Genomic DNA, 13976 nt, shown 5'->3' with positions numbered 1-13976 from the left:
TGACATGATTGGTCAGTTAGTTAATTATTTCTATTGTTTTACTCGATGGGGGCGGGGGCAGCTGCGCCCATGGAGGCGCTCTCATTGCCTCTCCAGGTCCATACAGGTCCAACTTCCATCCTTGATGCAGTCTACCTGATTTAATACAAGCAAATAGCAAAGGAGGCCTGCTCTGCCAAATCACAAACTGCAACTGCTGATTAGAGCCATGTGCAGGGATTTTGATACAAAACCATTTTACCAATATAAGCAACAAATGTGAAGGAATAAACTAGATCCTGCTCATTGGCTGAAATTAAAAAGTAGAGCCTTCAACACAGAAAAACAGATGTGCTGGATTAATTGGGGGGGGGGGTCATGTCAGCAGAAAGACTGGTTCTAGGAATGAGGCAACGTAATCGAGAAGGCACTGCCCTAGAAGCCAACCCACATTCTTCAGCAGTGTAAAGGACCAGGACTAAGCCAGTACTGTACAATGCGATTCTAGTGGCACATTGCAGGAGTCACTGTATATAGGGTTGCCGCCTAGCAGATATATAGATACACACACACACACACAAGCAGAGTACTTGCCCAGAATCATAAGTAGAACAGGTGCAGAGGGAATCGCAGCCGACACATTGCATGACTAGTGGGGTCTTGTCAGTGGGCAGGAAGTATGCCTAAGTGTGGGGTCCTGCCATGTCAAACCAAACAAGAATCCAGAAGGCCGGTGCTATCACTGGAGCCCTTGCAACCCAATGAGGATCCCACAGTCGTGGCTATAGGAGATTCTTATCCAGGAGGCAAAAGGGAGCTGACATCCTTTGGGTGCCCACAGCCCCCTCAGCGACCATGTAGCACCATGTGAACGGGACATGCAAGCAGGTGGAACCTCAAAACAGCACTTAAGGTAGTTTGGGCTGAGCATTTGTCGCTGGTTCGCCACAATCCAGCCCAAGTGCCAGACATTTTGCCTCTCTCGGCTACAGCATTCTTCTCTATGGGGAGCTTGAATTAGGGCCCCACAATAAAAGCCTTCTAATCTCCTATTCGTTTTACTGGAAACAAGAGAATTGCATTTATATCTATCCTTTTATTTGCACTTTCAATGATGGTCAAAACTACAATAAAAGTAATTATTATATGTAAACTGAAAATTCATAAAAATGTCTAATTTGCACGTGGATTATACATAGAGTGGCTGTGCATATATTTGTCTAAAACCTGTGGCAGAAACCTTAGATCAATATTTACTTAAGAATTCCTAATGTATTTTTACAGCATCTAATTTTCCGAGCAAAGTGTGTTGTAGAGAACATTTGGTAGTAAAATAATTAATCTGATTTCTTTGCAAACAAACAGAACACTAGCTCATTGGTAAACATTTAAACAGCTTACAGCAAACACATTGTACATGTCGTATAATTTATCAAGTGTCCCAGACTTCTATTTAATTAAAACAAAGAACTAGTCTATTTCTTGTTTCCATGGACAGAACTATTTATTATATGCTGCTGCTATCAGGTGGGTGAGCACTCATGAACACATTCCAGTTTAATGTATAATTCAATTCTTTCAAGTTAAAATGTGGAGGGAAACAGGCTTTTAAGAAGAACCAACATGAAGCTTCAGTTCTGTGCCTTTTACTCAACCCAGTCATTTAACCCTCACAAAAATAATACAACTATTTGCAGCTGGGGTGGTGAACCTTCGTTCCTCCATAAGCTGCCGGACTACATCTCCTATCATCCCTGACCATTGTTTATGCTCACTAGGGCTAATGGAAGTTGTCAGTCAACAACATCTGGCAGGCCACAGGTTTCCATCCCTGATTCAAGCCACTAATAGACTTCACCCCAATCCAGGTGAAGGTCTTATCCCTCTGAAATTAATGGGATTTCAGCTGTAGGGCTAATAACCCATTCTGACTCTAGCCATTGTTTGCTACCATCATAATTAGTTGCATAAACCTTCCCCATTTGCAACACATTGCAGATTGGGACTCTCCAATCAGCTGCCACTTTACTCTAGGCCAGTGTTTGCCAAGCCTTTTCCAAATAAATAGTTTAACCATATTCTGTCATTGTTTTATTTTCTTTGGTGCCATCTATAGAGGGAAAACCAGAAACAACCAAATTAGCCTTTGAAGTGCGTTCGTTTTGATGCTTAACCAGGAAAGTGGCAGAGCTCTCTCTTTTTTCATAAACCCTTTGATTTAATTTTTACAAAACAGCAGTAGCAATGACAACACAAAGTACACCAGTTCTACAGTGTCTGTTCAGGTGGATAATTGTTTTCCATATCAAAATATGTTTACGTTTTCATGTTCATTTCAGCCCAGCACCATTCCCGACTGCACTGTGAGAAAAGGACAGTGTCTGTATCCATTGGGAAAGAGAGGCATTGTCATACTCTCCATTGTCATGATGCTTCATTATGTTTGGTTCCTTTTCCATTTGTGTGTCCTTGCCCATTCTTCTACCTTCCAGTACTCTGCAACAATGTGGCTTCCCGCTATGAATATAAAAAAACAAAATTTCTTTGTATGGTAATACTGTGCTTTGTCCACCAACCTGTGGATTTGGATTTGATATCCCGCTTTATCACTACCCGAAGGAGTCTCAAAGCAGCTAACATGAGTGGGGCTGAGAAACTTCAGAGAAGTGTGACTGGCCCAAGGTCACCCAGCAGCTGCAGATGGAAGAGCGGGGAAGCGAACCCGGTTCCCCAGATTACGAGTCTACTGCTCTTAACCACTACACCACACAGAGTTAACATACCGAAGGATGCTTTGCTGTTTGAATGGGAGAACAATATTCTCACATTCCACAAATACTTTCTCCAACAAAGTATGTAGAAGAAGGTCTGTCTAGCCTTGTAATCTTTCCCCCATGGCCATTTTGCCATCACTCAGATTTAATGTTTTAGGTGTCTAAGGCCAGTGGTGAAGGACCTTTCAGGAATGTTCTTGTATCCTAGCTGACACTTGGATATGGCTTTTTATGTCATGGTGCATTCTATAGCTCCTTTGCAATATTTATTCTTAGATCCTTCTCTCAGCATCCCTTTAATCTCACTAGAGAGTCTGTATTTTCTTTATCAAGCAGGGGAGAGAGAGAGAGAGAGAGAGACATTGGCATTGGACTTCTCTTAGGATAGTCATGTTAGCAAGATGGTTAAATGCAAGCTGGACAATGTTGGTTGGCTGGAGTGCCATAGGGCTTTTGCAGTTCAAGATTCTTATTATAAACGAACTGGATCCTTGAAAGCATTGGTATGAATCTTGAACAGCACATATCTCAGCTAAAGAACAGGCTTGAAATGCTTGAATTGCATAATGGCTTGACGTATGTGACAACTAAATAGATGGAAAATATTCACACTATTATTTTTACTTTGTTACATTTTATTTTACCTTCTATTTAAAAATTCTGTCATGATTTGCTCTGACTTCAGAAAAACTTGCAATCTTTTTTAAGAATCAAACTCAGGAAAGATTATTTCTTCTTTGCCTGTGAATAATTTTTCCATCGTATAGTAAGTGGTCAAAGAGAATTTTTGCATTAAAATGTTGAAGCACATATATGTATGTCTGCTTTTCTAAAGATTTATTAAAAACGTTTTTTTTATATAGCTTTTAAATATTCATTCTTCCTCACTTTCAAAACCTATCAAAGTGTAAATAGCATCCTGCTGCAATTCAATATCAAATCTAGAGCAGCTCTGCTGACAGGTGCTTTTCTTAGCAAAGGGGTATTGGAAACAGGGAATGAAATCCCCATTTCTGGTATATGTCTCTGTCTCTTTACTGCAAATGGAGCTTTCATTCTGTGTCTTCAATATCCTTTTGCTTCAAAAAAAACCACACCAGTTGGTAGCATTGCTCTAGATTTGAACTCGTTGACAAAAGAATATACAGTACTGCACCACCATTCCCCTATCCTCCTGTTTTTAAAGGTTAAAGGAGGACTGCACTCTGTGAGGGGGGTGGGAAATCAAAATTGTAAAAGAAGGTGAGAGTAACAGCAAAGGAAGTAGCAGAAGTAAATCAACAGATTTGAGAGCTACTGCAATAATAATAATAATAATAATAATAATAATAATAATAATAATTTATTATTTATTATTTATACCACGCCCATCTGGCTGGGTTTCCCCAGCCACCTTGGGTGGCTTCCAACAGAACACTAAAATACAATAACTTAATAAACATTAAAAGCTTCCCTAAACAGGCCTGCCTTCAGATGTCTTCTAAAAGTCTGGTAGTTGTTTTTCTCTTTGACATCTGGTGGGAGGGTGTTCCACAGGGCAGGTGCCACTACCGAGAAGGCCCTCTGACTGGTTCCCTGCTACCTGGCTTCTCACAGTGAGAGAACCGCCAGAAGGCCCTCGGCACTGGACCTAAGTGTCCAGGCGGAACAATGGGGGGTAGAGACGCTCCTTCAAGTATACTGGAGCAAGGCTGTTGAGGCTTGAAAGGTCAGCACCAACACTTTGAATTGTGCCCAGAAACATACTGTGAGCCAATGTAGGTCTTTCAAGACTGGTGTTATATGGTCTCGGCAGCCACTCCCAGTCACCAGTCTAGCTGCTGCATTCTGGATTAGTTGTAGTTTCTGGGTCACCTTCAAAGGTAGCCCCACGTAGAGCACATTGCAGTGGTCCAAGCGGGAGATAACCAGAGCATGTACCACTCTGGCGAGACAGTCCGCAGGCAGGGAGGGTCTCAGCCTGCGTACCAGAAGGAGCTGATAAACAGCTGCCCTGGACACAGAGTTTACCTGCGCCTCCATGGACAGCTGCGAGTCCAATATGTCTCCCAGGCTGCGCACCTGATCCTTCAGGGGCACAGTTATCCCATTCAGGACCAGGGAGTCCTCCACACCTGCCTGCCTCCTGTCCCCCCAAAACAGTACTTCTGTCTTGTCAGGATTCAACCTCAATCTGTTAGCCGCCATCCGTCCTCCAACCGCCTCCAGACACTCACACAGGACCTTCACCGCCTTCACTGGTTCTGATTTGAAAGAGAGGTAGACTCCTTCCGCCCTTTTGACTACTTCCACCCTTGAGAAAGGCCTGAGTTTTCAAACTTTGCTCCATGCAAACACTCCCATCCTGCAAAATATATTTTCTGATAAATGTCCTCATTTGCCACCTTGAATATTGTGACTCTGACCAGAAGGCAGAAAAATAAATTTTAAAGATGAGTGCTAATAAAATTAGACGTCAGTACTTTCATTCAGCATTCCTTTGCCTAACTACCACACTCCAGTGTCTAGTTTTCAGCATTCAGCCATTCAGTTAACTTTTGGGAGAGTCAAAGGTAGCTCAGAATTGGCTTACCTTTCCTGGTGAGCTCTCTTATAATCTTCCCTGCTCTGAAACTGACTTTATCTCTCCTGAATATAAAATATCAGATGGTCTGCAAAGGAAGTGTGTGGATTGGAGAAGCTAGCATTCCCCTCGTTTCCAACTTGTAGAATAATTTATTTTGTATAATCTGCCAACATATTGAAAAATGGAGAGGTGTTCAGCCAGTAAACACAATTGTAGCAGATTGGGCATGTAACTGTGTGCAGACGCCATATGATGTCTGCACAACACACATCAGTTCTCTTTGGTTCTGAAAACTGGTGTACATGTCATCATTATTGCCTTTGTGCAGTGCTCTGCACCAGTTACAGATTTTCACAGTGGAGATTTTTGTTTCGTTTCCTGACTACCTCTTCATTTTTATAATCCTAGTATTTTAGACATGTTGCCAAAGTGCCACTCTACTTGACCCGTGTGAACTGTGTCCCTGGCTGGGACATGCACTCAGTGAAAGTTAGTGGCTTTGGGAAATAAAAGCCTTTGTTCATTCTGGCTGGTCGTTTTTGGACCTTTTAAACCAGGGAATCTTGTGAGAATGCTTTATGTACCTGTTGGATACATGATTTGGCTAGTGGATGGTAACTTGCTGACGTATGTATTCCAAACAGAAAGTTGTTGTTAAAACCCCTCTGTTATACTGGAAGGCATCCGTTTAAAGATCATTGAACAGTCTTAAAAGGTAAAGGGACCCCTGACCATTAGGTCCAGGCGTGGCCGACTCTGGGGTTGCGGCGCTCATCTCGCTTTATTGGCCGAGGGAGCCGGCGTACAGCTTCTGGGTCATGTGGCCAGCATGACTAAGCCGCTTCTGGCGAACCAGAGCAGCGCACGGAAACGCCGTTTACCTTCCCACCGGAGCGGTACCTATTTATCTACTTGCATATCTACTTTGACGTGCTTTCAAACTGCTAGGTTGGCAGGAGCAGGGACCGAGCAATGGGAGCTCACCCCGTCGCGGGGATTCGAACCGCCAACCTTCTGATCGGCAAGCCCTAGGCTCTGTCATTTAACCCACAGCGCCACCCGTGTCCCACTGAACAGTCTTAGCTTCCATTTAATATGTAGGACTTAATCACGTGGACTGGAGATTTTGGGATGTCTCTAATTGTTGGCTTAGTTTATCTGTGGAGTACAGATTAGAGCCCCATACTGATGGTACTGATGCCGAGTTGTTCTGAGAACTGAAAGATCATTATTTTTTTCAGACTGTTGCCACTGCTAGATATGGGTGAAAGCTGTGACTGCTGAGGATCGGTATTTACCCTGGTGCAGTGGGGAGAGAGATGTCCTGGTGGGTCATCCATGCATTATAATTGACAGACAGTGTTAGAAACAGGGAGGAAGCTGTAAGGACTCTCAGCATGGGTGTTATCCAAACTGGCTGAATTATTCATTTGTGAATATATTAACACATAAATTTAGCCTTCTCTACACAAAGCGTCACGAAATGGATCCTCATTCCTAAGAATGAGTGGATTGATCTTACTATTTGTGAGCAGTTCACATGAATAAATTGGAGCTCTTTCTCCCTGTTAGAATAGGACCTACTCAAAATTGAGCTGACAGCCCATTTGTAATACATTTCCCCCCACAAAGCACTCAAGATGCAGACAAAACAACAATCAACTGCCATAATTTTTCTCTTACGTTTCAGTACCAATTGTGACGTCACATTGACAGGCTCATAGGATCACTTTCATACAAAGCCTTTATTACATAAAGTAACCGGAGATGGTGGACCATGCATGCGGTGCAAGGCAAATAAAACAGTCATAACACCCAGCCTGTAGTTTAACATCATATCAACGTGGGTATCATGGGACACATCAAATGCTTTCCTGTGATTTTAAGCTATTTCTAATTTGTTCTGAACAAATCGACAGTCAGTCATAAACAAACAATCATAACCCCCAACATGAATCTTAACATTCACATAACAAGTTTTAGAAAATATATTTTTAAAGCTTTTTGTTTTCAGTGAAAACTACACAACTGTGTAAAAAAGAAACCTTTGGACATAATACTGATAAGTGTAAATTATAAAAATGTGAATTACAACCAATTCTTCATATTTTCCACCTTCAGTTACACAGAGGGAGCTCATTAGATATGCTGTTGTTTGAAATCTATCCCTCCCCCCAAAGATGTACAAGTCACAAACCCTTTTGACTGACAGAAAGGAGTCATCCAAAACAGAGTGATCTGAACAGTCAATAAGGTTGTATCAGATTTCTCTGTTCTCCTTACTCAGACTTGGTGTGTTAAGCAACGCTTATGTTCCATGCAGTCTAATACCACAATCTAATGTCCATTTTTACGTAAGGACAAACATGCTTCCATAATGAAAGGTGAGTAACTTCTTAGATTTAATGTCAATATTAGAACCTTCAAACAAGTGAAGTCCGTTGATTCTTTAATAAATTTCTTGCTGAATCCCTATTTCAAAAGTCTGCTGGCCAGACCCACAAATCTGGGGGTGACCCTATTGTTATGTGTGAGAGTTATAGGGGAGTTCTGTACCACCTGTCCCAAAGCAGAGAGTGAATGGGCAGGCTTAGATATCCAAATAGTCTTCCAATTGTTTCTCAGCTTACTTTTAAGCCCAGTTCTGACCAGCACCTTACTGCAGGATAGTGACATCAACAAAATTTTTTTCAAAACATATAAGAGGGTGAGTAGCCTGCATTTGGGTGTTAGATTCTTTTGGAACATAGTACAGCTGGGGAGGCCCCTTTAACACAAGCAGAATTGCAGTGGTGGTAAAAGAAGAAACAAAAGCCCAAATACACATTTTCAAAAGATTATCGGGCAGAAACGCTGGAGGAGAAGCTGGGCAATCTGAGCGCAGAACATAGTGCAGTTGATGTGATTGTTGTTGTTTAGTCGTTTAGTCGTGTCCGACTCTTCGTGACAGGGACCAGAGCACGACAGGCACTCCTGTTTTCCACTGCCTCCCGCACTTTGGTCAAACTCATGCTGGTAACTTCGAGAACACTATCCAACCATCTCGTCCTCTGCCGTCCCCTTCTCCTTGTGTCTTTCCCAGCATCAGGGTCTTTTCCAGGGAGTCTTCTCTTCTCCTGAGGTGGCCAAAGTATTGGAGCCTCAGCTTCAGGATCTGTCCTTCCAGTGAGCACTCAGGGCTGATTTCCTTAAGAATGGATAGATTTGATCTTCTTGCAGTCCATGGGACTCTCAAGAGTCTCCTCCAGCACCATAATTCAAAAGCATCAATTCTTCAGTGATCAGCCTTCTTTTTGGTCCAGCTTTCACTTCCATACACCACTACTGGGAAAACCATAGCTTTTACTATAAGGACCTTTGTTGGCAAGGTGATGTCTCTACTTTTTAAGATGTTGTCTAGGTTTGTCATTGCCCTTCTCCCAAGAAGCAGGCGTCTTTTAATTTCATGGCTGCTGTCACCATCTGCAGTGATCATGGAGCCCAAGAAAGTAAAATCTCTCACTGCCTCAATTTCTTCCCCTTCTATTTGAGTTGATGTGATTACAGAACCGCAAATCCCTTATGGTCACATCCACACCACATATCTGAATCACATTTAAAGCACATAGCTTTTCCCAAAGCATGCTGGGAACTGTAGTTTACCCCTCACAGTGCTACTGCTATGATTTATTTCACCTTTCATGTGGGCTGATGTGTATTCCTGCACTCTCATCCTCCTCAACTGCCCAAGTCTCAAAAGCCTCCTTTGGCAAAAAACTAGGGAAGCTTTAAAATTTCTTGCTCATCAACCTGTACTAGCACAACCAGCAGAAGACTCACTCTTCTGAAAGTCAATAATTAACTCTCAATTCCTCAGTTCCCCATATGCTATGTGGCATGAAATTCCCACAGAACATGTGAGCCTTGCAAATCACGGTAGAGGAAGTTGTCTGTGGGGCTATGGTTACTGCTGATAGCTCTAGCCATAATGCATTCCTAGAAAAGAGGCTTACTCAAAGCTGAAGAACACGGGTCTGTCTGGATTGTCTGATAAAGCCAGTATTTCTAACGTTATTTGTGCTGAATGCAAGGGCATTCAGTTCTTCTGTTGCATAAATGTTGCCATGTAGGACACTGGAATTGCTGCAGGTACACTTCATCTCCAGGGACGTGGGTGGCGCTGTGGGTTAAACCACATAGCCTAGGGCTTTCCAATTAGAAGGTCGGCGGTTCCCCGCCGCTACGGGGTGAGCTCCCGTTGCTCGGTCCCTGCTCCTGCCAACCTAGCAGTCTGAAAGCACGAAGTGCAAGTAGATAAATAGGTACCGCTCCGGCAAGAAGGTAAATGGCGTTTCCGTGCGCTGCTCTGGTTCGCCAGAAGCGGCTTAGTCATGCTGGCCACATGACCCAGAAGCTGTACGCCGGCTCCCTTGGCCAATAAAGCAAGATGAGTGCCACAACCCCAGAGTCATCCGCGACTGGACCTAACGGTCAGGGGTACCTTTACCTTTTACACTTCATCGCAAAGGTGACAAAAATGACCCCTGGTTTACTCAGGCCCTTCAAGAAGACGCCCACTGGCCTGCAAGAGCACCCACCTAAGAGGCTGGGCAGACTTCTTTAGCAGTGCTGGAAAAAGGGTTAAGGAGCACGTGAAACGTCGGACATTTTCATATGTGCTGAGAAAATTCTCCCCAGAACAGATTTCTGCCCCACCCTTGAACCATTTTTTAAAATCCATTCTAATTCTTTGCAAGGTATCAATTTAATGTATGTTTATTTCATAAATTTTATATATTGTTTGATTGTAATAAGAAATAAACCTCAAAGCCACTGATAAAACTTTGCCTTTTGCTTTGGGATGTAGAAGCCCAAATATTTAAACATCCTAGCACATCTTGGCAACACCATTGCTTGAGTTGTTGTTAGTTTAGGGACTGCATTAAGAAATTAATTCTCAGAATTAATTTTAAGACTTGGCACTGTCCTATCTCTGTCATAACAGCCGTATCATCTATATATTAATTTTAAGAAACGCTCTTTGCCCCGCACCCAAGTAGCCCACGATGTTCCAGTTCTGCCTTAATGCAATAGCTTGGGGCTTAGTAAAAGGTAAAGGTACCCCTGCCCGTACGGGCCAGTCTTGACAGACTCTGGGGTTGTGCGCCCATCTCACTTAAGAGGCCAGGGGCCAGCGCTGTCCGGAGACACTTCCGGGTCACGTGGCCAGCGTGACAAAGCTGCATCTGGCGAGCCAGAGCCGCACACGGAAACGCCGTTTACCTTCCCGCTGGTAAGCGGTCCCTATTTATCTACTTGCACCCGGAGGTGCTTTCGAACTGCTAGGTTGGCAGGCAAGCTTGGGGCTTAGTGAGCTGCAATAACAGCAATAACCCTATTTAGTGTCCCAGGCTGAGTCCCCTTAATGTAGCAAGTGAAGAGCTGAGAGTTGTCCAGTGGGCAGGAGACTCTGGGTGGGGGGAGAACAGGAGGGTGCCTTGTAGGGGCTTGTGTCTGAGAGTGTACATAAATAAAGGAAATAAAATCATGGCTGAACTTCAACCCAAGCCTCTTCTGTTCTATGATGCCTTCTAAATTAAATTATAAAAGCAATGCTATTTTTCTAGAAAAAGAGATGCCGGAAAACATCAGGAATGCCTCCCTTGTAGTTTTACAATGGCAATGGTACCCACCTGAAAAGAGCCAGAACAGAGTTCCAGGGGAAAAAAAGAAGCCCTGTATAAAATTAAGAATGATTTTCCCAAGTAAAGCACATTTTTAAAGGTTTCTTTGAACCTGAAGTACATGAAGGGTATGTCACAGGCAAGTGAAATTGAAATGAAGAAGTTCTGGGAAAAGTTCTGGAAACTACTATGCATTTTCATTCTATGTACACGAGAAACCAGCAGTAAATTCCACCGAATTCAATTCCACTTGCTCAGGGAGACGTGTGTTTAAGGGCTGCAACCGCATTGGCCCAAGTTCCTTTTTCCTTGTTAACTTTCTGCTCTTAGGTTGCTTGGAATGACTCTATCCAATGCCTGTGAACAATTGAGGTAACAAATGCAGCACACCAGTTGCTACTAGAGCGATTTAATAATAAGAGATGCCTAAACAAGCAGCAGCAGCAGCAGCAGCAGCAGCTGGCATTGTATTTAATGACTCTGTTTTGTTCTCATATTCTTCACTTTTTGAGGGCCCAGCCACATCCTCTGCTTGATATTTTTTGAGCTTTGAAAGCCTGGGGTCACAGCCAAAATTCCAAGACATGCTGGAGTTTTTACACAAAGAATTTTGTCGTGATGTTCTGCATGTGTTGTGGGAAGGGAGAGAATGCCTGGCGACAAGAGAAAGTTCAAGTATTAAACTGGTAGGTTGGAGGTTGGAGGTAACCAAGAAACCAGCTTCTGTAGAAGGCTAGACCCACGCCGCCCAAAGTGTATGTGTAGAAGGACTTCTGTTCAGTATATTTGGTTATTAAAGATAATATTTATCTACAGGTTGACTACAAGCTGAAAGGTAAATAACCGGCAGACGTCAGATGGGAGACAATGTTGGTATAATTTGGTTTGCTTGCATCTACACTTAAGATTAGTCAGAGTGCTAGAGCCGGCTTCTTTGTCCACCCCACTGTTCTTTCTTCCCATAAGGTTTCATTAAAGCTTTTTCATGATACAGCAAGGTAAAGGAAACTCATCTAAATAAAAACAAAAACAGAGAAAGGAAAATGCAAAGTCTTTCTTACGGGGTCCTCGCCGTGGGATCACATTCACCCGGTGCTATACCAGCTGCACTGGCTCCGGGTGGAGTACAGGATCAGGTTTAAGGTGCTGGTTTTAACCTTTAAAGCCCTAAACAGCCTAGGACCCTCGTACCTACAGGACCACCTCTCCTGGTATGTCCCATGGAGGACCTTACGGTCTTCAGACAAAAACATCTTGGAGGTCCCGGGCTGGCCTCAACCAGAGACAGGGCCTTTTTGGCCGTGGCCCCGATCTGGTGGAACGCTCTGTCCCAAGAGACTAGGGCCCTGCGGGACTTGACATCTTTCCACAGGGCCTGCAAGACAGAGCTGTTCCACCAGGCCTTTGGCCAGGACACAGCCTGACTCCCTCCTTTGGCGATCCTCACAGAACTCTAGCCCAGTGGTTGCCATTAATTTGATTTTGAAGTGATTTTAGAATGAATTGATTTTAGAATGCTGTGTTACTTTTATTGTTGTTAGCCGCTCTGAGCCCGGCTTCGGCTGGGGAGGACGGGATATAAATAAAATATTATTATTATTATTATTATTATTATTATTATTATTATTATTATTACTACTACTCTCTCAAAGGTAGCTCTTACCCCTTGTCTCACACAGAAAGGGATGGCCTCTCCCAGCTCTCACCTGGGAGCTTCCCTGTCTTCTCCCAGTCTCCCAGTTTTCCCTTCCCTGCCCCTCTCTCAGGGTCTTCCACCCAAGCACTGCCTTCAGGTGCACCACCCTGTTCTTGCTTACAAACCGGAAAAGGGCTTCACTCTCTCACTTTCTCTGCCTGCAGGAGGAAGAAATTGGCATAGGTGTCACTGCTGCCGGATTAGTTTGACACATTGCCTGATAGTTGATGGGGGACTTTTAGCATTAGACTATCGCGATGCAATGCTGGTTCAGACAAACCCATATTCTGATTGTGACGCTATACAGCAGTGAAAGTGACTGAAAAGGGACATTTTTGTAAACAGGCTGCTTAAACTCAGCAGGCACAACTCCTCTGGTGCATCCTGCAAGCTTTGGCTCATTTTTATAGTAATACTCCTGTGTTAAAAGCGAAGCGATGCCATCTAAAGTTTAAATTGCAGTGGTAAATGCAAAATCTAAGACTGCTTAAGGGCTATGAAAAATCTGGTATATCCCAAACTGTCAATTATATTATTAGCATTTGACATCAGTCTTGTGTATGTCACTTTCGATGTCACTACAGTCTGATGTAAATGACATTCAGGCCCACTGACTCCAGTATCTGGGGCAAGGAAGAGGTTTGAGGTATTATTTTTTTTAGTAATGTCCCAGTCTTTGCTTGGGTTAAGATTAGAAGCAAGGCTCACCCTTCATCTTCATAGCATCCTGAGATTCCTTTTTATTTTTCTTGGGTTTGCAGCCCTTTGCACAAACAGGTGATACCCCCCCCCCCCAGGTTAGTTATTACAAGTACTGAGTAATCCGGATATTCTTGGGCAGGTCCAATGTGACAGAACTGAGGAAAGTTACTCGCATATAAACAATTTTAGCACTGCACAAAATAAGTAAGTCAAATCATGAGGCGTTCCCCATAGCACATTTCAAAAGGAAAGTGGGCTGTACATTTTTAAATACTTTTGGCAATCATGTTTTGATTTTAAATATGTGTATTAATATAAGCTTTCTAATTCTTGATTCACTTTAAATAAATGAATTAATAATGAGAAAGCTTATATTAACACATATTCTGCTGGTCAGGTGTGGTGGAATCAGTAGAAACAACTGTTTCTCATGTCCTGGTCAAAGATCATGTATTCTTATGGATGCACAAAAATGTGTGCGTTATGGACATTAAATTGTTGAAGTGGTGGTCTAAAAAACACAATCTGTACTTTTGCTTCCCCCACTCCTCTGACTTACAATAGCAGAAAAAACTAAGTAAAAAATAAATAAAATG

General features: G+C 43.0%; 1 long non-coding RNA gene across 1 annotated transcript; it reads right to left on the bottom strand.

The window, feature by feature from the left end:
• Nucleotides 1-2255: 2255 nt before the first annotated feature.
• Nucleotides 2256-12721, bottom strand: LOC307201188. The gene is made up of 3 exons (XR_013832629.1): nucleotides 12646-12721; nucleotides 5326-5482; nucleotides 2256-2496 (listed from the first exon to the last, which is right to left on the bottom strand). It is a non-coding gene; the product is annotated as an uncharacterized lncRNA (long non-coding RNA).
• Between the last annotated feature and the right edge of the window lie 1255 nt (nucleotides 12722-13976).

Source organism: Podarcis cretensis (genome assembly GCF_951804945.1).
Source record: "Podarcis cretensis genome assembly, chromosome: 13".
In the NCBI taxonomy this organism is placed as follows: Eukaryota; Metazoa; Chordata; class Lepidosauria; order Squamata; family Lacertidae; genus Podarcis; species Podarcis cretensis.
The sequence above is the reverse complement of the archived record's forward strand: the minus strand, read 5'-3'. Positions and strand labels throughout refer to the sequence as shown.